This window comes from Salmo trutta, chromosome 7, assembly GCF_901001165.1.
Source record: "Salmo trutta chromosome 7, fSalTru1.1, whole genome shotgun sequence".
NCBI classification, from domain to species: domain Eukaryota; kingdom Metazoa; phylum Chordata; class Actinopteri; order Salmoniformes; family Salmonidae; genus Salmo; species Salmo trutta.
The window spans coordinates 16,742,669-16,768,047 of NC_042963.1; the positions used below are offsets into that span (position 1 = coordinate 16,742,669).

A 25,379-nucleotide genomic window follows, 5' to 3' on the forward strand; every position below is an offset into this window, starting at 1 on the left:
CCGATGGGTAAAGAAGGGTGACGCGCCCGACGCGTTTTGTGACAAAAAAATTCAAAATATTCCATTACCGTACTTCGAAGCATGTCAACCGCTGTTTAAAATCAATTTTTATGCAATTTTTCTCGTAAAAAAGCGATAATATTCCGACCGGGAGTCGTTGTTTTCGTTCAAAGAGAGAGAAAGTAAACATGGTGTCGGCTCATGCACGCGCCTCCAGTCTCATTGTCCTCAGATCGACCACTTACAAAATGCGCTAATGTTTTTCAGCCAGGGCCTGCAAAGCCACCATTCATCTTTCTGGCGCCTTCTGAGAGCCTATGGGAGCGTTAGAAAATGTCACGTCATGCCAGAGATCCCCTGTTTTGGTTAGAGATGATCAAGAAGGCCATGAAATGGTCAGAGAGAGCGCTTCCTGTTTGGAATCTTCTCAGGTTTTGGCCTGCCAAATGAGTTCTGTTATACTCACAGACGCCCTTCAAACAGTTTTAGAAACTTTAGGGTGTTTTCTATCCAAATCAAACAATTATATGCATATTCTAGTTACTGGGCAGGAGTAGTAACCAGATTAAATCGGGTACGTTTTTTATCCAGCCGTGCAAATACTGCCCCCTATCCCCAACAGGTTTTAACAATACTACATTTTACATGGTCTTGTGTAACAACCTTTAGCACAAAACTGTAACGTGATGTATTTACATAGATGTTACAGACTTACAAACAGTGCAGGCTTTAAACTTGTCACGTCCTGACCCTTGTAAGAGGTCATTTTCCATAGTAGAGTGTTCAGGGTGTGACAGGTGGGTGTTTTTGGTTTTCTGTTTCTATGTGGGGTTTTCTAGATTTCTATTTCTATGTTTTTGTTTTCTATGTTTTGGCCAGGTATGGTTTCCAATCAAAGGCAGCTGTCTATCGTTGTCTCTGATTGGAAGCCATACTTAGGCAGCCTGTTTTTCATGTGTGGGTAGTTGGTTTCCGTTTTGTCAAGTGTACCTTACGGAACTGTTGTCGGTCGTTTGTTGTTTTGTTGAAGTGTTTTTTCATTAAAGAAAAGAATGAGCACTATACATGCTGCGCCTTGGTCTCCTTTAGAAGACCCATGTGAAAAAAATTGAGGCCCTGAGGCAATATTTTCTGTAAAGTCTTCCTTAGATTTCAGTTTCCATTAAGAAATGTTATGCTAACTTAATGAATAAGATAGATTTCTCTCAATCGTTGGTGGAATAACTTGATCAGAGATGATCATAAAATGTTCTAACTAAATAATCATTACCAACCATGAAGTGTATTTAAACTGAATGTGGGCACAAACCACCCTACGTGTCTATGGGGATATCATTGTGTGTGTGTTGCTTAAGGTATTGAAGATGGACAGGAGGGTTTCATACAGTTGAAGTCGGAAGTTTACATACACTTAGGTTGAAGTCATTAAAACTTGTTTTTCTACCACTCCACACATTTCTTGTTAACAAACTATAGTTTTGGCAAGTCAGTTAGGACATCTACTTTGTGCATGATACAGGTAATGTTTCCAAAAATTGTTTACAGACAGATTATTTCACTGTATCACAATTCCAGTGGGTCAGAAGTTTACATACACTAAGTTGACTGTGCCTTTAAACAGCTTGGAAAATTCCAGAAAATTATGTCATGGATTTAGAAGCTTCTGATAGGCTAATAGATATCATTTGAGTCAATTAGGGGTGTACATGTGGATGTTTTCAAAGCCTACCTTCAAATTCAGTGCCTCTTTGCTTGACATCATGGGAAAATCAAAAGAAATCAGCCAAGACCTCAGAAAAGAATTGTAGACCTCCACAATTCTGGTTCATCCTTGGGAGCAATTTCCAAATGCCTGAAGGTAAAACGTTCATCTGTCCAAACAATAGTACACAAGTATAAACACCATGGGACCACGGAACCATACCACTCAGGAAGGAGACGCTTTCTGTGTCCTAGAGATGAACGTATTCTGGACCTTGTGAAGATGCTGGAGGAAACAGGTACAAAAGTATCTATATCCACAGTAAAACAAGTCTTATATCGACATAACCTGAAAGGCTGCTCAGCAAGGAAGAAGCCACTGCCCCAAAACCGCCATTCAAAAAAGCCAGACTACGGTTTCCAACTGCACATGGGGACAAAGATCGTACTTTTTGGAGAAATGTCCTCTGGTCTGAGGAAACAAAAATAGAACTGTTTGGCCATAATGACCATCGTTATGTTTGGAGGAAAAAGGGGGAGGCTTGCAAGCCGAAGAATACCAACCGTGAAGCAAAGGGGTGGCAGCATCATGTTGTGGAGGTGCTTTGCTGCAGGAGGGAATGGTGCACTTCACAAAATAGGTGGTATCATGAGGTAGGAAAATTATGTGGATATATTGAAACAACATTTCAAGACATCAGTCAGGAAGTTAAAGCTTGGTCGCAAATGGGTCATCCAAATGGACAATGACCCCAAGCATACTTCCAAGGTTGTGGCAAAATGGCTTAAGGACAACAAAGTCAGGCTATTGGAGTGGCCATCACAAAGCCCTGACCTCAATCCTATTGAAAATTGTAGGCAGAACTGAACAAGTGTGCGAGCAAGGAGGCCTACAAACCTGATTCCGTTACACCAGCTCTGTCAAGACGAATGGGCCAAAAGTCACCCAAATTATTGTGGGAAGCTTGTGGAAGGCTACCTGAAATGTTTGACCCAAGTTAAACAATTTAAAGACAATGCTACCAAATACTAATTGAGTGTATGTGAACTTCTGGGAATGTGATGAAAGAAATACAAGCTGAAGTAAATACAAGCTGAAATAAATCATTTTCTCTACTATTATTCTGACATTTCACATTCTTAAAATAAAGTGGTGATCCTAACTGAGCTAAGACAGGGAACTTTTACTAGGATTAATTGTCAGGAATTGTGAAAAACAGAGTTTAAATGTTTGGCTAAGGTGTATGTAAACTTCCGACTTCAACTGTATCTTATCATGTGGTGGCGCATGTGCTAGTGGAGCTTGAGTGTGAGTGATGTCATCAACATCTTTCAGGAAGCAGAGAGCAGAGAGAAGTCCTATTGACGAAATGCCACAATTAACGATCCGTAGACTTTCATCACAATTATTGTATTACGTATGAATTTCCCCATCATGATATTCTAAAAAATGTAAAGATGACAGGTAATGGTATACACAATATGTAGTGTTGATTTTACACTTACATACCAATTCAGTTTATGATTTGTACTTATGATTAGAACCTGATTGGACAACAAAGCAACAGCTATCGTTGACAAATCTTAATTTTTTTCCTGAGCTGTCCTCTCCTGCCCTCCCTCACTACAAGCTATCTATCTCTAAAATAATTATACCTGAGCTTTGAGCCTGAGAAACAAGGTTAAGAATCCACAAATTAAATCTAACCCTACACCCGATCAAAACACCCCAGTAAATGGTCCATAAGGTTGTACCAAGCACGCCATGCATATGGGGATATGTGGTACCACACAGCAAGTAAGGGGGGCCTTTTAATGGTGATTCACAAACTACACAGAAGGTAAAGAGCACCTTTTAATGGAGATTCATAACCTTTTGAGAATTAGGGTGCAGGTCTGCAATGGAAGACCAATCTCCGAAATATGTATTGGAACGACTATAAGGCTTTACATTAATTTCTTATGAAGTCGTACAATGTTTACACTTCTATATTCATGGAATCAAGCAGCCAAGGTACTCATACCAACTGTATACAACACCATAATTCTCAAAAGGTTATGGATCACCATTAAAGGCGCTCTTATCCTCTGTGTAGTAGGCTAATCCCCATTAAAAGGCTTCGTTTACCTTCTGTGTGGTTTGCAAATCACCATTAAAAGGCGCCCCTTACCTGCTGTGTGATCCGTGTGGTACCACATTTAAAAGTTGTCCTGTGGAATCCTCTGGAGAGAACAGCTCATTTTCTGGATCACCTTGCTCGCGCATCTGTCTCTATAAAAACCCAGTTGGCGTCTCTGTGTTCCCAGTAGAAAGCCAAAGTGAGTTGATGTTACCTAAAAATTAATGTAAGTTATATGAGAAATTAAAGTATGTTTAAGTTATTGTTATTGTTTGATATGTTATATCATGGCAAACAGTATGGCTAAAGTTAATGTTAATAAGGACCCTAGGAACTGTCATGGGTCAATAAGTCAATAATGCCTTCAGGGTTAATGTTAGGGACTTCAAGTTAGTTGACGAATGCTAACGTTAGACTAGCTAACATAACGTTAGCTAAGTTGGCAGACAACTTTAGGTTTGGCCAATTAACATTACATGGATAAATAAAGTGCCCTACAGTTGTCCGGTAACACGAACAATAAAGGGAGCCAGAAAGTTAACATTGTCAAGTTACAAACAGTAACCAGCTAAAAGTAAAAAAAATAGTAAAGCGATTTGCTTAGTTAGCTAGCTATGAGATGTTCTTCAGAACAAACTAGCAAGCTGCAGGGGTCTCGTGAGTGGCCGTTGGAACTGCCTTGTTGTGACGTTAGCTCGGCTAAATTGTAAAGACAAACCTTACAGCTAGGTTACTTAAAATGATTGCTACAATTACCTGTTCGCTAACCAAATGTACCTTAATTTATCTAATTTACCTCTAAGCTAGCTGTAGCTCTCATCCAGCTGCACAGAGGCAATTCTGGCGTAGCTCTCATCCAGCTGCTCAGAGGCAATTCTGGCATAGCTCTTCGGTGTCGCCTTAACTTAGAGCTTAGAAACATATATTTAAATACTGAGTAAAAGGTCATGAGGTCAACAAAAATTAGCACCAATCATAATCGCCATTTCACCGGTTTACGTACCAATAGAATTAACAGTAAATATTTTTAACACTGTTCCCACGATCAGACACCTCATGTAAAAAAAAATGTTTTTGCTCCACAAAGCTGAGGGAACATCATATTCTGAGAAAATGCACTAAACAAGTGACATCAGGTCTAACCTACACACAACACAGTATTTGACTAATTGATGTGCTACTATTGTCCACGAAATCAGCTGACGCATTTTCATTTGTTTACAATTAACAAGTTTTTACAACAAAGTGAATATACTGACTAAAGCAATTATGTCATTTTTTAGGAAATACTCACCCCTCATGTGTCTTCAATGATATATTTAGTTATTAATTAGGACTACATCAGTCTAGTATTGGTGCTATATGTTCAGTGTAATATTATCTGCATGCACAGGATAAAAATTGTCCACTATCCTTAGAAACACACACAAAGAAACATACCATGGAGATTGGTGTAAACTACACTGCTCAAAAAAATAAAGGGAACACTTAAACAACACAATGTAACTTCAAGTCTATCACACTTCTGTGAAATCAAACTGTCCACTTAGAAAGCAACACTGATTGACAATACATTTCACATGCTGTTGTGCAAATGGAATAGACAACAGGTGGAAATTATAGGCAATTAGCAAGACACCCCCAATAAAGGAGTGGTTCTGCAGGTGGTGACCACAGACCACTTCTCAGTTCCTATGCTTCCTGGCTGATGTTTTGGTCACTTTTGAATGCTGGCGGTGCTTTCACTCTAGTGGTAGCATGAGACGGAGTCTGCAACCCACACAAGTGGCTCAGGTAGTGCAGCTCATCCAGGATGGCACATCAATGCGAGCTGTGGCAAGAAGGTTTGCTGTGTCTGTCGTCGTAGTGTCCAGAGCATGGAGGCGCTACCAGGAGACAGGCCAGTACATCAGGAGACGTGGAGGAGGCCGTAGGAGGGCAACAACCCAGCAGCAGGACCGCTACCTCCGCCTGTGCAAGGAGGAGCAGGAGGAGCACTGCCAGAGCCCTGCAAAATGACCTCCAGCAGGCCACAAATGTGCATGTGTCTGCTCAAACGGTCAGAAACAGACTCCATGAGGGTGGTATGAGGGCCCGACGTCCACAGGTGGGGGTTGTGCTTACAGCCCAACACCGTGTAGGACGTTTGGCATTTGCCAGAAAACACCAAGATTGGCAAATTCGCCACTGGCGCCCTGTGCTCTTCACAGATGAAAGCAGGTTCACACTGAGCACATGTGACAGACGTGACAGAGTCTGGAGACGCCGTGGAGAACGTTCTGCTGCCTACAACATCCTCCAGCATGACCGGTTGGGTCAGTCATGGTGTGGGGTGGCATTTCTTTGGGGGGCCGCACAGCCCTCCATGTGCTCGCCAGAGGTAGCCTGGCTGCCATTAGGTAACGAGATGAGATCCTCAGACCCCTTGTGAGACCATATGCTGGTGCGGTTGGCCTTGGGTTCCTCCTAATGCAAGACAATGCTAGACCTCATGTGGCTGGAGTGTGTCAGCAGTTCCTGCAAGAGGAAGGCATTGATGCTATGGACTGGCCCGCCCGTTCCCTAGACCTGAATCCAATTGAGCACATCTGGGACATCATGTCTCACTCCATCCACCAACGCCACGTTGCACCACAGGCTGTCCAGGAGTTGGCGGATGCTTTAGTCCAGGCCTGGGAGGAGATCTCAGGAGACCATCCGCCACCTCATCAGGAGCATGCCCAGGTGTTGTAGGGAGGTCATACTGGCACGTGGAGACCACACACACTACTGAGCCTCTTTTTGACTTGTTTTAAGGACATTACATCAAAGTCGGATCAGCCTGTAGTGTGGTTTTCCACTTTAATTTTGAGTGTGACTCCAAATCCAGACCTCCATGGGTTGATAAATTGGATTTGCATTGATTATTTTTGTGATTTTGTTGTCAGCACATTCAACTATGTAAAGAAAAAAAGTATTTAATAAGATTATTTCATTCATTCAGATCTAGGATGTGTTATTTTAGTGTTCCCTTTATTTTTTTGAGCAGTGTATATTAATTTACATTTAATTTTCCTGTTGTTGCCCTTATATAATCAGTGACCCATCATGCAATTTTTGGTGTTGACTTAAAGTGATTTTGAACATTCCAGCGTTGATTTTTCTTTTCAGATATCCAGTCTACATACCGAAAGTTTCCAGGTAAAATGTCCAGTTACGTAGAAAAATTCAGAGGGGGGTTGCACAAGATTTGCAAAAACTAAAGTAAGGATCTGTCGAAAGGGAAGAGAGGCATGACAGTTATGGCATAAGCAATTTTATGCAAGTGGCTCCTCCAAAGGTGTGGTCCAGACAAACAAGTCACCATTTGTCATTGGGATGTTTTTTGGGGAGAAGAATCCAACCAGGAAATGCAGCAGCTGGAAACTTTTTTTTGGAGACAGAAATCTTAAAGTCCAAATCTCTGCCATTACATGTGACGCACCAGCAAGGACCTTTGTCAGAAATGCAAAAGGTACATGGCTACTATGGCTGTGACAAATGCTGTCAAAAGGGAGCCTACTACCTGAATCGTATTACCTTCCCAGAAACAACAGCTCCTCTGAGGTCCAACCACAACACTTTTGATGATTTGACTGATGACTCTCATTACATTGGGACAACACCTTGAGGATCACTGTCAATTGGTTTGGTGACACCGTTTCCTCTTGACTACATACACCTGGTATGTTTGGGAGTTACACAGAATCTGATAACTCTATGGCAGAAAGGGCCACTGAAAACAAGTTTAGGTCCAGCTGTTGTCAGAAATGTATCTTCACAGCTGACTGACCTAAGACCTCACACTCCACCAGAAATCAACAGAAAACCCAGATCACTGAATGAGTCTGACCGTTGGAAGGCTACGGAGTTTAGTACATTTCTCTTGTACACTGGGCCTGTCTGTTTAAAAGGGAATATTCCAAGGGTGATGTATGAAAACTTCATGTTGCTTGCAGTTCCCATGACCATCTTCCTAAGTGTATTATTGTGTGCAGACCACACAGACTATGCTGGAAACCTCCAGGTTATGTTTGTGGACCACTTCAGCTGCCTGTATGTGAACGAAAACATAACATATAGCATGCATTGCCTAACCCGTCTCAGTCATGAAGCACAAGCATTTGGTGATCTTGACAATATCTCTTGCTTCCCCTTCAAGAATTTTCTTGGCCAGTTAAAAAGAATGATAAGAAAACCACACAAGCCTTTAGAGCAGGTTATATGGAGGCTGTTAGAAAGAGAGGCCATGAGAGCAACACAGTCAGATGCTGAGAAAAAACTACAAAAGCAGCATGACAATGGCCCAGTCCCAAATGGTCTAACAGTGAAAGAGCAGTATAAAAAAAATGCAGCTCACTCACTTCTCTGTGCAGATGTCCATTGGGAATAACTATGTCCAGTTGAGGAACAAGGAAGTTGTCCTAGTGCAAAACCTGCTGGTGGAGGAACACTTTGATTGTGTACAAAACATTTAGGAACAAGACAGACCTTTTCACATAACCCCTGCCATCATCGTTGCTTGATATTTTCCATCTCTCTGGATTGAAGGATGAACTTCTTTTCACTCGAGCCACAAATGTGCTACGGAAGTTTGTTCTACTCCCGTGCAAAGGAGGCTTTGCTGGGATGCCATTGCTCCATTTGTAGGATGCAAAGCAGCAATATAATTTTCTTTATGTTTTCCCGTTGTCTTTCAAGGTAAATTGTCAGTAAAAGACATTACAGAAAATGTATTATTTACTTGAAGGGATATTCTTAAACTCCTACAGTTAGATGGTACAATTGTGAAATGTTTGAGTAAACTAATCTAATTGAGTGCCCTTATTTGCTTTTTTGTTCGCAGTACCATGTTTGCTGTGGTTAATTTCCTGAACGAAGATGACAGTTTAGCTGTCATCTCAAAAACCTGATGCACCAAGGACAAATGTTATTGGCCTCCATACAAGAGCCAAGAGAGGTTAATTCTTCAGGCTAGGGTCTATTTCTCTCCATTTCCGCCTGACTGACGTGCCCAAAGTAAACTGCCTGTTGCTCAGGCCCTGAAGCTAGGATATGCATATAATTGGTACCATTGGAAAGAAAACACTCTGAAGTTTGTAGAAAGGTTAAAATAATGTAGGAAACTATACACAATAGATATGGTAGGAGAAAATCCAAAGAAAAAACAACCAGAATTTTTTTTTGAGAGCCCATGCTCTTCCATTAGAACGTAAAGGGGTAAAATTTAATCATGCTCCCAGTATGCAATTCCTATGGCTTCCACTGGATGTCAGTAGTCTTTGTTCAAGGTTTCAGGCTTGTTTCTTCCCAAATGAGGAAGAAATATGAGTTTTAGTACTGGGATACAGACTTGGAAATCAGTCTGTGCGCGCGCGACGAAGAGGACGCACACCTGCTAATATTGTTTTCCTATTGAACATACTTCTTTCCGTATGAAATATTATAGTTGAATAAAATTTTAGGGTACCTGAGGATTAAATAGAAATGTATTTTGACTTGTTTTAACAAAGTTTAGCGGTAGCTTTTTGGATTCCTTTCTCTGCATGTAATGGGTGTATTACTCAAATCGATTTTATCGAACAAAACGACACTACATGTTGTAGCTGGGAGCCTTTGGATGAAGAACATGGTATCACACTACATACAGTTAACAGGTTTTTGGACGGCGACACTTTTTGTCATCGTTAGGGCTCTGTCTATGGGATTAAATAAAGTGCAGACTCTTGGGGTATTGTACATGTTAAGTAATTGGGTGCTTATGAAGTCTGTTACTCGGAAGAGCTCCCCACTGCTTTTCTTTGGAGGGACTTTAGACCTATAGTTTCTGTATGGTTCACTGCTCTATAGACCACTAACTATGAAAATGTATTTTACAGGTGATGTTTTTGGCTGAAAAAGGGGGCAAGTCCGTCAAAGACTCCGTGAGGAGGATGTTTGCCTGCCTTTTCTCCAACGACCTGTCCTGGCTTTGTAACTGGACCAGCTTGGGACATAAGAAAAAAAGCATTGTTCACGGTAAGTTTTTATTAGTCTTTGAATTCCCTTTCTGGTAATGTAGATATATTTGATTAAACCTGGAGACAGTTTTGAATCTGAAACTTGATGTTTAAATAGTTCTTGACCTTGTTCGTTCATGAAGAACAAATACTGATAAGAATTGTTCTGTAGTTTCAGGTGCGATAAAAATAACCCCTCTACAAAAGAGGCAACAGAGGGGAACCTCCAAGAGATGATCACACAATTTCTGAAGGGAGCTGCTGACAGAGAAGGGGGTAGGAAAGAAAGACAGGCCAATTGAAGAGGCTTAATAAACAATTTTCTGTTTGTCTGTGTATATTGTATTATACTGTACATACTCATTATTTCGTAGTCCAGAACATGATTTTCTGTAATAACAATTAGAAAGCCTAAATATATATATATATATATATATATATATATATGATTATTGAGTGTGGTGTACATTATTGAGTGTGGTGTACAATTTTTTGGATTCATTTCTATGTGGAAAGATACTGATAATATGAACGGTGGACTGACCGTGGACCGCCAACAAATACTTATTATGAACCAGCGGCCCAGGTCCTCTGGAAAACGATGAGGAAAACGGCGGCGAACCGCAGGCAGTGCCCGCCGGTGGGCCGCTACTGGCCCACTACTGGCCCGCTGGCCATATGTTTGCTGGGGTGATGACGTTGAACCAACGTGGAAAACTGATTGGATTTGCAAAAGTCAAACTTAAAGGAATTTTGTTTTTCTTTCACCCAATTTTTGTCCTAAATCCAATGATTTCACATTTAATTGACTTTAGTTGACAACTCAAACAAAACTAGATGTTGAAATTATGTCTGTGCCCAGTGGGAATAGCCTAAACTACAAGTTCCCACAGTTCCAAGCTCACTCGCTTATCACCTATTTTAAGAAATTCAACTGAAGTGTATTTTCCTAAACATAAAAAACACATTTTTGTTAATGTTGTTAATTTATTGAATTATTAAACTATTCAAGTAAAAGCCTACCATGGTTTTGTGAGAAAGCATGTTAAACTCCTCAATACATTTTTCCAGTGGACCTCCAGCTGGATCTCCAGGCCAGTAGCAAGCTAAAACGAGAATGCCTGGACTAATCGTAAGACCCACCGATGGCAGCTCTAACAGAACCACTCTCCTACTCAGGCCAGACATTTTCTGTCTGATGAGGGCTTTAGCTCCACTAGCCAGCCAGTCACTCTTGCAGCTGCCCCTCACTGGGCACAGACATCAACTCAACATCTAGTTTTGATTTACATTTGCTTGAGTTGTCATCTATTGTGAATTCAACATGACATCACCAAAAATGATGTCACTGGATTGAGGTTAAGAGCTGTGTGAAAAAAAGGAGATGAAATTCTATTACGTTGATGACTTTTTTCAAATCCAAACAGTTTTCCACAGTGATTCAACGTCATTCCAATGAAATCTTTGATTGAAATAAAGTACAAACAAGGTTGATTCAACCAGTTTTTGCGCAGTGTGCATGTTCTCCAGTGGACCTCCAACTAGAATACCTAGACCAATTAAAAGACCCACTGATGGCAGGACCTCCAACCAGAATACCAACACAGCAAATTCCCCAGTGTTAAATCAACACTGAGAGTGTTAAATTGAACACTGATACAGTGTCTATACGGGTCAACACTTTTCAGTGTTAAATTAACACACTGCTTAGTGTAAAGCCTTATTTGCATATTTCCTAGAGTGCCTTGTCTTTAGAGTGAATTGTAGAGATACCACCCATGACTGTATTTGTTAGTGAGAGAGTCATGGTTGTTGCATTCATTAATTTACAATCCTGTGGCCTTCACCAGGTGAGAACCTAAGTAAATATGTTATTATTTAACACAACACATAATTCATAGTCTTATTTTCAAGGGCCTAGTTTTCACCCTACTACAGTGGCCTGAAACTCATGGTTTACAGGCAATGATACTGTTAACATATTGACGGGGCAGCAGTGGAGAGGGTGAAAAGTCTTCAAGTTCCTCAGTGTGCACATCACTGACACCCTGAAATGGTCCATCCATCCAGACAGTGTGGTGATGAAGGTGCAACAGTGCCTCTTCAACCTTCAGTAGGCTGAAGAAAATTGGCTTGGCCCCTAAGACCCTCACAAACATTTACAGATGCGCCATTGAGAGCATCCTGTCAGGCAGTATCACCACCTGGTACGGCAACTGCATTGTCCGCAAGCGCAGGGCTCTCCAGAGGGTGAAGGTGTCTGCCAAACGCATCACCAGGGGCACACTGCCTGCCATCCAGGACATCTACAGCACCCAGTGTCACAGAAAGGCCAAGACGGTTATCAAGGATATCAGCCACCCAAGCCACTGCCTGTTAACTGCGCTATCATTCAGGGGTGAAGTCAGTAGAGGTGCATCAAAACTGGGACAGAGAGACTAAAACATAGCTTCTATCTCAAGGCCTTCAGACTGTTAAATAGCCATCATTAGCCGGCCTCCACCCAGTACCCTGCCCAGAACTTAGTCACTGTCACTAGCTGTTTACCACCCACTACTCAACCCTGCACAATAGCTGCCCTATGTACATAGACATGGAACACTTGTCACTTTAATAATGTTTACATACCGTTTTACCCACTTCATATGTATATACTGTATGATAGTCAAGGCCAGCTTATTCAATTATTGTTGTAGATATACAATTCTATCCTACGTATTCTTCAGATATGCTACATATTCTATCCACATACTGTCCATAATATCTGTACATCCCAGTACGCACACATATATATATATATATATATATATATATATATATGACATAACATCTTTGAGAAAAGTCAAAGGGTCTGAATACTTTCAGAATGTACTGTATATATATACACTACCGGTCAAAAGTTTTAGAACCCCTAAAGGGTTTTTATTTTCTACATTGTGAAGAAATCAGAACTATGAAATAACACATATGGAATCATGTAGCAACCAAAAAAGTGTTTAACAACACCTTAGCCAAATACATTTAAACTCAGTTTTTCACAATTCCTGACGTTTAATCCTAGTAAAAAGTCCCTGTCTTAGGTCAGTTAGGATCACCACTTTATTTTTAGAATGTGAAATGTCAGAATAATAGAAGAGTGAATGATTTATTTCAGCTTTAAATTCTTTCATCACATTCCCAGTGGGTTAGAAGTTTACATACACTCAATTAGTATTGGTAGCATTGCCTTTAAATTGTTTAACTTGGGTCAAACATTTTGGGTAGCCTTCCACAGGCTCCCCACAATAAGTTGGGTGAATTTTGACCCATTCCTCCTGACAGAGCTGGTGTAACTGAGTCAGGTTGGTAGGCCTCATTGCTCACGTACGCTTTTTCAGTTCTGCCCACAAATTTTCTATAGGATTGAGGTCAGGGCTTTGTGATGGCCTCTCCAATACCTTGACTTTGTTGTCCTTAAGCCATTTTGCCACAACCTTGGAAGTATGCTTGGGGTCATTGTCCATTTGGAAGACACATTTGCAACCAAGCTTTAACTTCCTGACTGATGTCTTGAGATGTTGCTTCAATACATCCACATAATTTCCCTACCTCATGATGCCATCTATTTTGTGAAGTGCACCATTCCCTCCTGCAGCAAAGCACCCCCACAACATGATGCTGCCACCCCTTTGCTTCACGGTTGGGATGGTATTCTTCAGCTTGCAAGCCACCCCCTTTTTCCTCCAAACATAACAATGGTCACTATGGCCAAACAGTTCTATTCAGACCAGAGGACATTTCTCCAAAAAGTACTTTGTCCCCATGTGCAGTTGCAAATCATAGTCTGGCTTTTTTATGGCGGTTTGGAGCAGTGGCTTCTTCCTCGCTGAGCGGCCTTTCAGGTTATGTCGACATAGAACTTGTTTAACTGTGGATATAGATACTTTTGTACCTGTGTCCTCCAGCATCTTCACAAGGTCCTTTGCTGTTGTTCTGGGATTGATTTGCACTTTTTGCACCAAAGTACGTTCATCTCTAGGAGACAGAACACGTCTCCTTCCTGAGCGTATGATGGCTGCGTGGTCCCATGGTGTTTATACTTGCATACTATTGTTTGTACAGATGAACGTGATACCTTCAGGCATTTGGAAATTCCTCCCAAGGATGAACCAGATTTTTTTCTGAGGTCTTGGCTGATTTCTTTTGATTTTCCCATGATGTCAAGCAAAGAGGCATTGAGTTTGAGGTAGGCCTTGAAATACATCCACAGGTACACCTCCAGTTGACTCAAACGATGTCAGTTAGCTTATCAGAAGCTTCTAAAGCATTGACATCATTTTCTGGAATTTTCCAAGCTGTTTAAAGGCACAGTCAACTTAGTGCATGTACATTTCTGACCAACTGGAATTGTGACACAGTGAATTATAAGTGAAATAATCTGTCTGTAAACAATTGTTTGAAAAATTACTTGTGTCATGCACGAAGTAGATGTCCTAACCGACATGCCAAAACTATAGTTTGCTAACAAGAAATTTGTGGAGTGGTTGAAAAACAAGTTTTAATGACTCCTGAGTGTATATAAACTTCCATCTGTATATCTGTCTGAGCAGTCCCCTATAAAACAATTTACAAGTAATATTATTTGGCTATGCAGATAGACAGTTACCACTTCAAACTAGATTGAACAGGGCAGACAGATAACCTGAACGAGATTGACCACCCACCCCAGCTGAGCGACTGAGCGAGCTGGATGAATTGAATGACCCACCTGACTCGGACTGACTGAATAAAATTAATGGCTTGCGTTTTGTGCGTAAACTCAAACAGGTCTAAACAAATAAATCCAGCCAAACTGAATCAGACAACACAGTCACAACTCAGACTGAACAACTAGTCAGATGAACCACCCTAACAAATCAGATGAATAACCCCACTCAACTGAGCCAGTCAAGACAGATGAAGCACACAACTCTCCCTCTGCAATTGGTCACACACACCAATTACTATACTTTATTTCCACTGTTGCAATCCTGAAAGCTTTTTATCCCCCCATTATTTTGCATGCATTTCATTGAACTCAAAAGCTCCCAATATTTCTTTGATTCGTCAAATTTGGAGAGACCCACTCGGCTGCAACAGATTCCCAGAGCGGACCACACAAAAACTCTATTACTATAGGTAAATACTCGGCTTATCATATTTCAAGTGGCCACTTGTATTTTGTGCAGTTCGTCCAAGAAGCCTGTCCGCAGCTGCAGATTTTCACCATCTCTGGTGCCTTTTTGCCACTCCTGGCATGCTCGCCATTTATGTTGTGGAAATATTTAGTCAATTACATTTCTCAAATACCGGAGCCTGTGAGTTCAAATAGACTTGTATTACAATATAATAAAAGCTGAGCTGGTTCATGAAAATAACTGCCTTTTCAACCTTGGCACACACTTCTTATAAATTTTTCCTCCTTACGTTACACATGTAGTAACTCCTCTTAATGACTCATCCCCTCTGGCATTTAGCCACCGTTATCTTTTTGCTTTGCACTAATTTTAGTTTGGTTTCATATTAGGGCATGGAAACATTAGAGCCATAGCAATAGTTAAAAAATAAACAGACATGTTATCCTGCTAACTCCTCTGAAATGAGAACACATGTTCTGGAAAATTCCCAATAGGCGTAACCATAGCAACAGTACATATTAGGCCATATGTCACATTCGTCGTATTGAGTGGACCCAAACGCAGCGGGAATGTGTAAACTCATTTTCTTTTATTTAGAAGGAAACTTGAACACTGAACAAAATAACAAATACCGACGAAGACAGTCCTGTACGGCATAACGCTATACACAAAACAACTACCCACAAACACAGTGACAAAAACCCCTTACTTAAATATGGCCTCCAATTAAAAGCAACGAAGAACAGCTGCTTCTAATTGAAGGCCAAAACAAAAACCCTGAACATAGAAATACACTAAATAGACACAAAGAAATATACTAACATAGAACATTGCCCCCCAAAAAAACGAAACACACTAAACAAACACCCCCTGCCACGCCCTGACCAAACTACAATAACAAACAACCCCTTTTAGTGGTCAGGACGTGACACCATAGCACTGGAACAGAAATAAACAGTCATGTCCACTCCCCAGACAGGTTCATGTCTAATGGTGTCTAATGACCCAGAGCACATACAGAGTGCACTATTCTTGCTTGCTACCCAAAATGTATAATGGCCACACGTTCTGGAAAATACCCAATAAAAGATGCCCAGGGTCCCTGCTCATCTGTGTGAACGTGCCTTAGGCATGCTGCAAGTAGGCATGAAGACTTAAGATGTGGCCAGGGCAATAAATTGCAATGTCCATACTATGTGAGGCCTAAGACAGGGAGACAGGGCGGACAGCTGATCATCCTCACAGTGGCAGACCACGTGTAACAACACCTGCACAGGATCGGTACATCCGAACACCACACCTGCGGGACAGGTACAGAATGGCAACAACAACTGCCCGAATTACACCAGGAATGCACAATCCCTCCATCAGTGCTCAGACTGTCCGCAATAGGCTGAGAGAGGCTGGACTGGGGGCTTGTAGGCCTGTTGAAAGGCAGGTCCTCCCCAGACATCACCGGCAACAATGTCGCCTATGGGCACAAATCCACCGTCGCTGGACCAGACAGGACTGGCAAAAAGTGCTCTTCACTGACAAGTCGCGGTTTTGTCGCACCAGGGGTGATGGTCGGATTCGCGTTTATCGTCGAAAGAACGAGCGTTACACCGAGGCCTGTACTCCGGAGCGGCATCGATTTAGAAGTGGAGGGTCTGTCATGTTCTGGAGCGGTGTGTCACAGCATTATCAGTCTGAGCTTGTTGTCATTGCAGGCAATCTCAATGCTGTGCGTTACAGGGAAGACATCCTCCTCCCTCATGTGGTACCCTCCCTGCAGGCTGATCCTGACATGACCCTCCAGCATGACAATGCCACCAGCCATACTGCTCGTTCTGTGCGTGACTTCCTGCAAGACAGGAATGTCAGTGTTCTGCCATGGCCAGCGAAGAGCCCGGATCTCAATCCCATTGAGCAGGTCTGGAACCTGTTGGATCGGACGGTGAGGGCTAGGGCCATTCCCCCCAGAAATGTCCGGGAACTTGCAGGTGCCTTGGTGGAAGTGGGGTAACATCTCACAGCAAGAACTGGCAAATCTGGTGCAGTCCATGAGGAGGAGATGCACTGCAGAACTTAATGCAGCTGGTGGCCACACCAGATACTGACTGTTACTTTTTGATTTTGACCCCACCTTTGTTCAGTGACACATTATTCCATTTCTGTTAGTCACATGTCTGTGGAACTTGTTCAGTTTATGTCTCAGTTGTTGAATCTTATGTTCAATATTTACACATGTTAATAAGTTTGCTGAAAATAAATGCAGTTGACAGTGAGAGGATGTTTCTTTTTTTGCTGAGTTTATTAAAATCCAGTAAAATGATCCTATAATTGTACTATTAACCTTCTTATCATGATTATAATATAGATCAGTATCTTAATGCATTCTAAATCAAAATTATTATAATTTTAGACAAGTCTAAATCAATTTTGTGCACAGTTGACCCCCCCGCTTCAGGCACTGATTCTTCTGGCATATTCTTCATCGTCTTCTTCAGATAGCTTTACAGTTCAAAGTGGATGGCCCATGATAATGTCTCAATTTCAAAGTCTCACCTGAGCTGCCATCACCTTTACCACCAATTATGTCTTGTCCATTCGTCAACCAGTATGCCAGCTACACAAGAGAAGTTTGGAACAGATCTCTCCCCATGCTCATTCCACGTGGACTCCTGAGAGAAAAGACATGAGAGAAAAGCAGTTGATAGCTCCGATCGGATGCTGCATATAGGTTGCTGGCTCAGGACTCAGGTCTCTCGGTAGAAGTGGTGCGGACAGGGCCGTATTGAACGCTTTTGTCGCTTTTCATAGCCAGTTAGAGGGGGTTTTGAGGTACACACACTGTTCGGTCCAATTATCTCTTACATGCATTAAGACACCGACAGACGGCAACTTTCATAATAACCTTGAGAGGTCAGATCAGAACAACAGATTAGTTCAGTTAATTCTTTGATTCAGGAAATCCAGACAAGCATTAACTATATGATAAATTATTACTTTTACCAATTATTCTTAATACCAATGTCTAAATGTAAGTGTTGTTACATAGATGCTGTGTTCACGATGCATGATTAATACATAATTCAAGGTTTATTTGATGTAGTAAATAAATAAATGATTTATTGATGTATAGATAAGAATTTAAATGTGATGTAACATGTAAATTAACGTTAGGCCATTGTCTGTTTTTATGTTCCATCCCGGAACTAACGTTCTCTGTTGTGTTACTGCTACGGAATTTGTTAATTGACTGTGTGCAATCTAACTTAAGCAGATCTTAGTCTGAGTCATAATTGTTGATGGCAGAGGCCAAGAAAGACAGTAAAGGGACTTTCAAGGGACTTTAAGGATTCAAGAACCTCTTTTCAGGACAAGCAGCCAACGAGGTATTTTGTTCAACCTATAGAACTTTGTTCATAGTCGCGCCAAGTTCCAGTTGTATTGTCGCGCCAAGCGCCATTTGTATTGTTGCGCCGAGCGCCATTTGTATTTCTTTGTTTCAGTACTGTATAATTTATCAACGTTACTGTGTTCATTCAAACATATAGTTCTCACGGCGTGACGTGGATGCATCGGAGAAAAAGACCTGCAATGCAATAAACGCCCGTTTCAAGGAACCAACCTGTGTCTGTTGTCGTGAAGAGAGCTACACTAAACATATGTCAAAGAGAAAAACAACACATTCTATTGAAACTATTTTTTCAAATTGGCTTATACTCCCCATCACACTGTCAACTTCATCGCAGAGCCACAGGATCAGGAAGTTAGACCTATAACCCATTGGGAGAAATCCCAACAATCCAGCAGACCTAATCTGGTGAGATCTGTATCAAAACAGAACAGAACAAACAACACAAACAATACACACCTTCACATTTCACTCAAGGCATGTCAGGTGCAAGAGAGCAGAGTATAGTTAACAGGCGCACATTTATTTTCCGTTCCAAAACAAGAGCACTACAATAATCAACCGCGTTCAAAACACGGAACATAAATAAAAGTCAAGCACGTAAATCAAACACCACATAACATGCAACAATTACACACAAAGACATGATGGGAAATAGAGGGTTAAATACATGTAGATTGATTTAGGAAATGAAAACCAGGTGTGTAGGAAACAAGACAAGACAAATGGACATATGAAAAATGGAGCGGCGATGGCTAGAAAGCCGGTGACGTCGATCGCCGAACACCACCCAAACAAGGAGAGGAGCCGACTTCGGTGGAAGTCATGACAAGTGTTTCTTACTATATTAGACAAATGAATGAAAAACAGTCAAACATTTCATACATGTCGTATCCTAGGTTTCCAGTACATTTCTTTATCAAAAGAATTCACGTGTGTAATGAATACTCAGGGAGAAAAAGGTGTAGATTCACACGCAGAGTGTGGCAGGTGTTTATTTCGCCTTCGCAGAAGGCAGGAATCGTGATCACAGGCAGGCAACGGGCATACACAGGTAGGAAAACAGGCACGTGAATCACAACTAGGACTGAAGGCTATAACTGGTTCTTACAAACAAGCTAGGAAAAGGCTTAGTAGAGTCAAAATGAACAATAACTCACAAAGGCACAAACAGAATGAACTGAACTAAATAAGGAGCTGATGAGACCAGGTGAGTAACTAACACGGGTGAAATCAATGAACAAAAATGAAAGAGAGGGCTATGTTCAAGAACACAACACAAGGTTGACTAAGAAAATAAATACAGAACCTTACAAAATGTTTAATTAAAACTCAGAAAATAAAAACTTCCGAAAAGTCCATGTATGTGTGTGCCCCTTTAAGATACCTTGGCACTAAGACAAATGGTAAACTCACTAAACCCAAAGGAAATAGAACACACAAATCAAACATAGTATTTTAAAAACAACAAAAAATAGTCATAACAAGTGTGTTGTGTGTGGGTACTTGCAAACCTTAAGGTAAAAACAAACAAAAATGGCCAGGCATTTTTTCATTTGGTAGTTTACGGCCTTAATCTCACTCACTGCTCTTCCCAAGACCACAGCTCCGCGAAACATTTCAAAGAGAGACAATGAAACCCCCATTTTCCCGAGAAAAAAAACTAAACATTTTGTTAGCATTCACTATACTACACCGATTCAGCAACCCAAAAGTTTTAACTACAAACAAAACCTGATCATAATGATAAGTCCACTGTACTCCCTCAAATTATTCATCGTTTGTTGTAATCTACCCCAACATTTCTGTGTGCTTAATTTAGCATGTGCTACCCTTAGACACGGCAACATGTATCTCGCCACCGAGTCTAACAATTCATTCCTATATTATATTATATGACTGGTCTCTCTTTTCCATAACCATATACAATTATCCTGGTATCGTTACTACACCAATGTCCAACAAAGTATGTAAAAGCTGTTTCGCCTTAGATTGTTCCTGTTATCCCTCTAAATGTAATACTTTTTTCTGCCGCAAATGTCATACATTTCTCAGCGTAAGGAATCAGTGATACTTGATCCAAGGCATTTAATAAAAAGTTGTTTGAGACGTGATCTCCTACATCTCCCTTAACATACATACCCTAGGTGATTTCCATCAGTCCCGGAAGGAAGAATCCTACTCAAAACACATCAGATACCACATTGTTTCTTTAAATGAAATCGACACCTAATATAAACAATAAGCAAACCCGTAACCCCTTTCTAGTAATCTAATCATTTCAACCTGTTGCATTAATTTAGTAAAAATATAAACCTGTTGTTTAACAAATCTAGAACCTTTAAAACGTTGGTGCTGTCTCATCAGCGTAATAGTCAAAACTAACTGTCGCCCGCTCTTAGCTATGATGTGGGTGTGCCCCAAGGGTCAATACTGTTCAGCCTGTACACTGTCTGTACTGGGTCTGAAGTTCAAATGTATGTAGATGATACAGTGATATATGTGCATGCAAAGAGCAAACAACAAGCTACACAAGAACTCACTATTGTAATGGTCCAGGTCACAAAGTGGCTCAGTGACTCATGTTTGCATCTCAATGTAAAAAAACTGTCTTCATGTTCCTCACAAAGAGGACAACTGATGCCACTGAGCCAGTTGTCTGTGTCAGGGGAGAAGCTCCAGGTGGTATCCGATTTTAAGTACCATGGCATCATACTTGATTCCAACCTCTCTTTTAAAAAGCAGGTGAAAAAGGTAACTCAAATAACCTATTTCAACCTTGCTAATTTCCAATACATACGAAATTGATTGACTACAGAGGTAGCAAAACTGTACTTCAAATCTATGATACTCCCCCACTTAACATACTGCTTGACTAGCTGGGCCCAAGCTTGAAGTACAACATTAAAACCCATTCAGTCTGTCTGCAAACAGGCTCTCAAAGTGCTTGATAGGAAGCCCAATAGCCATCCTCACCGGTACATCCTCAGAAAGTATGTGCAATACACTGACGCATGTCTTGTATTCAATATCCTAAATGGCCTGGATCCCCTTCCACTCAGTACATTTGTTAAACAGAAAACCCAAACCTATGGCAGCAAATCCACAAGGTCTGCCATGAGAGGTCTCCCTCTTAAGGATCGGACCCTTTTTTTCAATTTTCGCCTAAAATGACATACCCAAATCTAACTGCCTGTAGCTCAGGCCCTGAAGCAACGATATGCATATTCTTGGTACCATTTGAAAGGAAACAATTTGAAGTTTGTGGAAATGTGAAAAGAATGTAGGATAATACAACACAATAGGTCTGGTAAAAGATAATACAAAGAAAAAAGCAACTGTTTTTTTGGTGCCATCATCTTTGAAATGCAAGAGAAAGTCCATAATGTATTATTCCAACCCAGGTGCGATTTAGATATTGGCACTAGATGGCAGCAGTGTATATGCAAAGTTTTACGCTGATCCAATGAACCATTTCACTTCTGTTGAAAATTCTGTATCAAGACTGTCCAAATGTGCCTAATTTGTTTATTAATAACATTTCATGTTCAAAACTGTGCACTCTCCTCAAACAATACCATGGTATTTTTTTTACTGTAATAGCTACTGTAAATTGGACAGTGCAGTTAGATTAACAAGAATTTAAGCTTTCTGCCAATATCAGATATGTCTATGTCCTGGGAAATGTTGTTGTTACTTACAACCTCATGCTAATCGCATTAGTCTATGTTAGCTCAAAGCCAGACTATGCATATAATTGGTATCATTGGATTTAAAACCCTTTGAAGTTTGTAGAAATGTTAAAATAATGTAGGAGACTATAACACAATAGATATGGTATGAGAAAATCCAAAGAAAAACCAAGCAAAATTATGTTTTTGAGAGCCCACGCTCTTACAATGGAAAGTATAGGGAAATAATTAAATCTAGCTCCAAGTATGCAATTCCTATGGTTTCAGCACTCTATGTTCAAGGTTTCAGGCTTGTTTCTTCCAAAACAAATAAGAATAATGAGTTTTAGTACTGGGACACACTATTGGAAATTCGTGTTTGGGCGCACAAGGAAGACAAGACGCACCTGCTAATATTGTTTTCCTATTGAACATACTTCTTTCCGTATGAAATATTATAGTTTGATTACATTTTAGGGTATCTGAGGAGTCAATAGAAACATATTTTTACTTGTTTAACAAAGTTTAGCGGTAGATTTTTGAATTCCTTTCTCTGCAAGTTTAACGAGTGGATTACTCAAATTGAAGAGCGCCAACTAAACAGACTTTTTGGGATATAAAGAAGGATTTTATCTAACAAAACAACACTACATGTTATAGCTGGGACCTTTTAGATGACAAATCAGAGGAAGATTTTCAAAAAGAAAGTGAATATTTAATCGCTATTTGTGAATTTATGAAACCTGTGCCGGTGGAAAAATATTTTGATGTGGGGCGCCATCCTCAAACAATCGTATGGCATGCTTTCGCTGTAATGGCTACTGTAAATCGGTCAGTGCATTTAGATTAACAAGGATTTAAGCTTTCAACCAATATAAGACACTTGTATGTACCTACATGTTTAATATCCATAGTTTTTATGATTATTTATTTGAATTGCGCGCCCTCCAATTTCACAGGAAGTTGTCCCGCTAGCGGGACGCCTAGCTCTAACATCCGGAATCTGTGTGAACTAGTTAAGACCATTAATGATATGGTTTTAGATAGCAAGGTGCACCTGTAATTGTTTTAAACCTGTATCCCATTTTAGAAGTATTAAAAGATGTAAATGTATGAGTTGCATTATCCTAAGAACCAACCATGAGATAGAAATGAGAAAATATTCCTGCAGGTTAAAATATTGTTGAAAAAAAACTAATTGATTAGATATGTTTAGGAATAGCATTGTGTGACAGTGATATGAGAGTTGTGTGAATGTGGAGATGAGTCTTAATCTGAAGTTTGGATAGTAACATAGAAATATGCTTAATCAGATGACTGAAATTTGGATAATAAGCTTTGATATAACGTTATCTTGGAGTTCCGTTCTTTCACTGCCCATCATAGAATATCACGAAATGGTATTGAGAGCAGGATGATATTTTATAAAGCATCTGAAGTTTGAAGTCTATAGTTCCAGGGAGGCTTGATTTTAGAATAAGGCTGTAATGTAACAAAATGTGGAAATGGTCAAGGGGTCTGAAAACTTTCCGAATTCATTGTATGCTTATATATGTATCCACACATATAAGTACATTTATGTCACAAATATGTTAAAATATACAAGAAGTTGCCATTTTCATATACACTACATGACCGAAGGTATGTGGACACCTGCTCGTCAAACATCTTATTCCAAAATCCTGGGCATTGATATGGAGTTGGTTGCCCCTTTGTTGTTATAACAGCCTCCACTCTTCTGGGAAGGCTTTCCAGTAGATGTTGGAACATTGATGTGGGGACTTTCTATTCAGCCAAAAGAGCATTAGTGAGTCACTGATGTTGGGCGATTAGGCCTGGCTCGCAGTCGGCAAAGGTGTTCGATGGAGGTCAGGGCTATGTGCAGGCCAGTCAAGTTCTTCCACTCCGATCTCGACAAACCATTTCTGTATGGACCTCACTTTGTTCGCGGCGGCATTGTCATGCTGAAACAGGAAAGGGCCTTCCCCAAACTGTTGCCACAAAGTTCAAAGCACAGAATCGTCTAGAACAGCCAAACTCAACTGGCGGACTGCGGTCCAGGTTCGGACCCAGAGAAGGGTCTATTCGGACCGGACAACATCGCATTGTTATATAAAAGTCAATACATTATTTTTAGACAGCTTTAAAAAACCAACCTGGTGCAGCGGCCTCATTAACTTAGCAACCACTCTTTCACTTAATTATAGTACTTCTAAGTAGAAGCCATATTAGCCATGGAAACTAATTGTTCTCCTTTATGATAGAACATTCAGATTTGTCTGCCTGACTGTGGGGCTCTTTACCTGAATTATTAGGATTTTCTTGTGATCACAACAAAACTACTTATTTTGCTCAAATAGAGATATAATTAAATTGTGTTTTCTTTGACATGATGAGCCTGGTGGAGAATTTAACATTCTGCCTGAGTGTGGCGCTGATAACCGCAATTTTAAGCATTATCTTGTGACCAGAACAAAACTATATTGAACAAAAATGTAAATAACATGTAAAGATTTGTTCCCATGTTTCAGGAGCTGAAATAAAAGATCCCAGAAAATTTCCAGATGCATAAAAAGCTTATTTCTCTCAAATTTTGTACACAAATTTGTTTACATCCCTGATTTTTGTAAAATCACATTATATCTACCGTAGCTTTGATGGGACTGATCATGTCAACATCATTCTTTCAAAATCTTTGCTAGCAAGTTAGACAAGCAGTCATCATCATGAATCACTTCGACAATCTTCTGGCAAATCCTTTTCAATCCTTGTCATATGAAGACAAATTATAGATAAAAACGTAGCGGTGCTAATCGGCCATTGGACATACATAGACATTACACAACAAGTTGGAAATTGCAAATTCAACAATGAGTGGTTTGGAAGGAATCAGTGGCTAACTGCAAGCATTGCAAAGCAATCACTAGCCTGCTATTCAGTGGAGTGGATGTGTGGTCCAAATCGGGGTTTAATGAGCTCTTTTCCAAACTTAAAATATAAACATTCATGCTGTCAATCTGACTTCTGCCGCGTTCAAAACAACTGAAAAGTCAGAACTGCGAAATCTCAGACTTCAGTGAGTTCAAGACAACTGGGACCGAGCCCCAGACTGGGAAAATACGTTTTGAATGCTCATCCAACTCGCAATTCCAAGTCGGGAACTCAGGCTTCTTTCTAGAGCTCTGATTCGACCTTGTTTTTTTCTGAGTTCACAGTTGTTTTGAAAGCACCATAAATCCAGAGGTGATGTCAACATTTGCCCACAAGGACTGTAGCGCCACATTCCTGTTAAAGTGAGCACAGCACAACAAGTT

General features: G+C 40.5%; 1 long non-coding RNA gene across 1 annotated transcript; it reads left to right on the forward strand.

Moving 5' to 3' along the window:
• Positions 1-18,021: 18,021 nt before the first annotated feature.
• LOC115196676 (uncharacterized) lies at positions 18,022-18,602 on the forward strand. The gene is made up of 2 exons (XR_003878889.1): positions 18,022-18,371; positions 18,534-18,602. It is a non-coding gene; the product is annotated as an uncharacterized LOC115196676 (long non-coding RNA).
• The last annotated feature ends 6,777 nt before the right edge of the window (positions 18,603-25,379 follow it).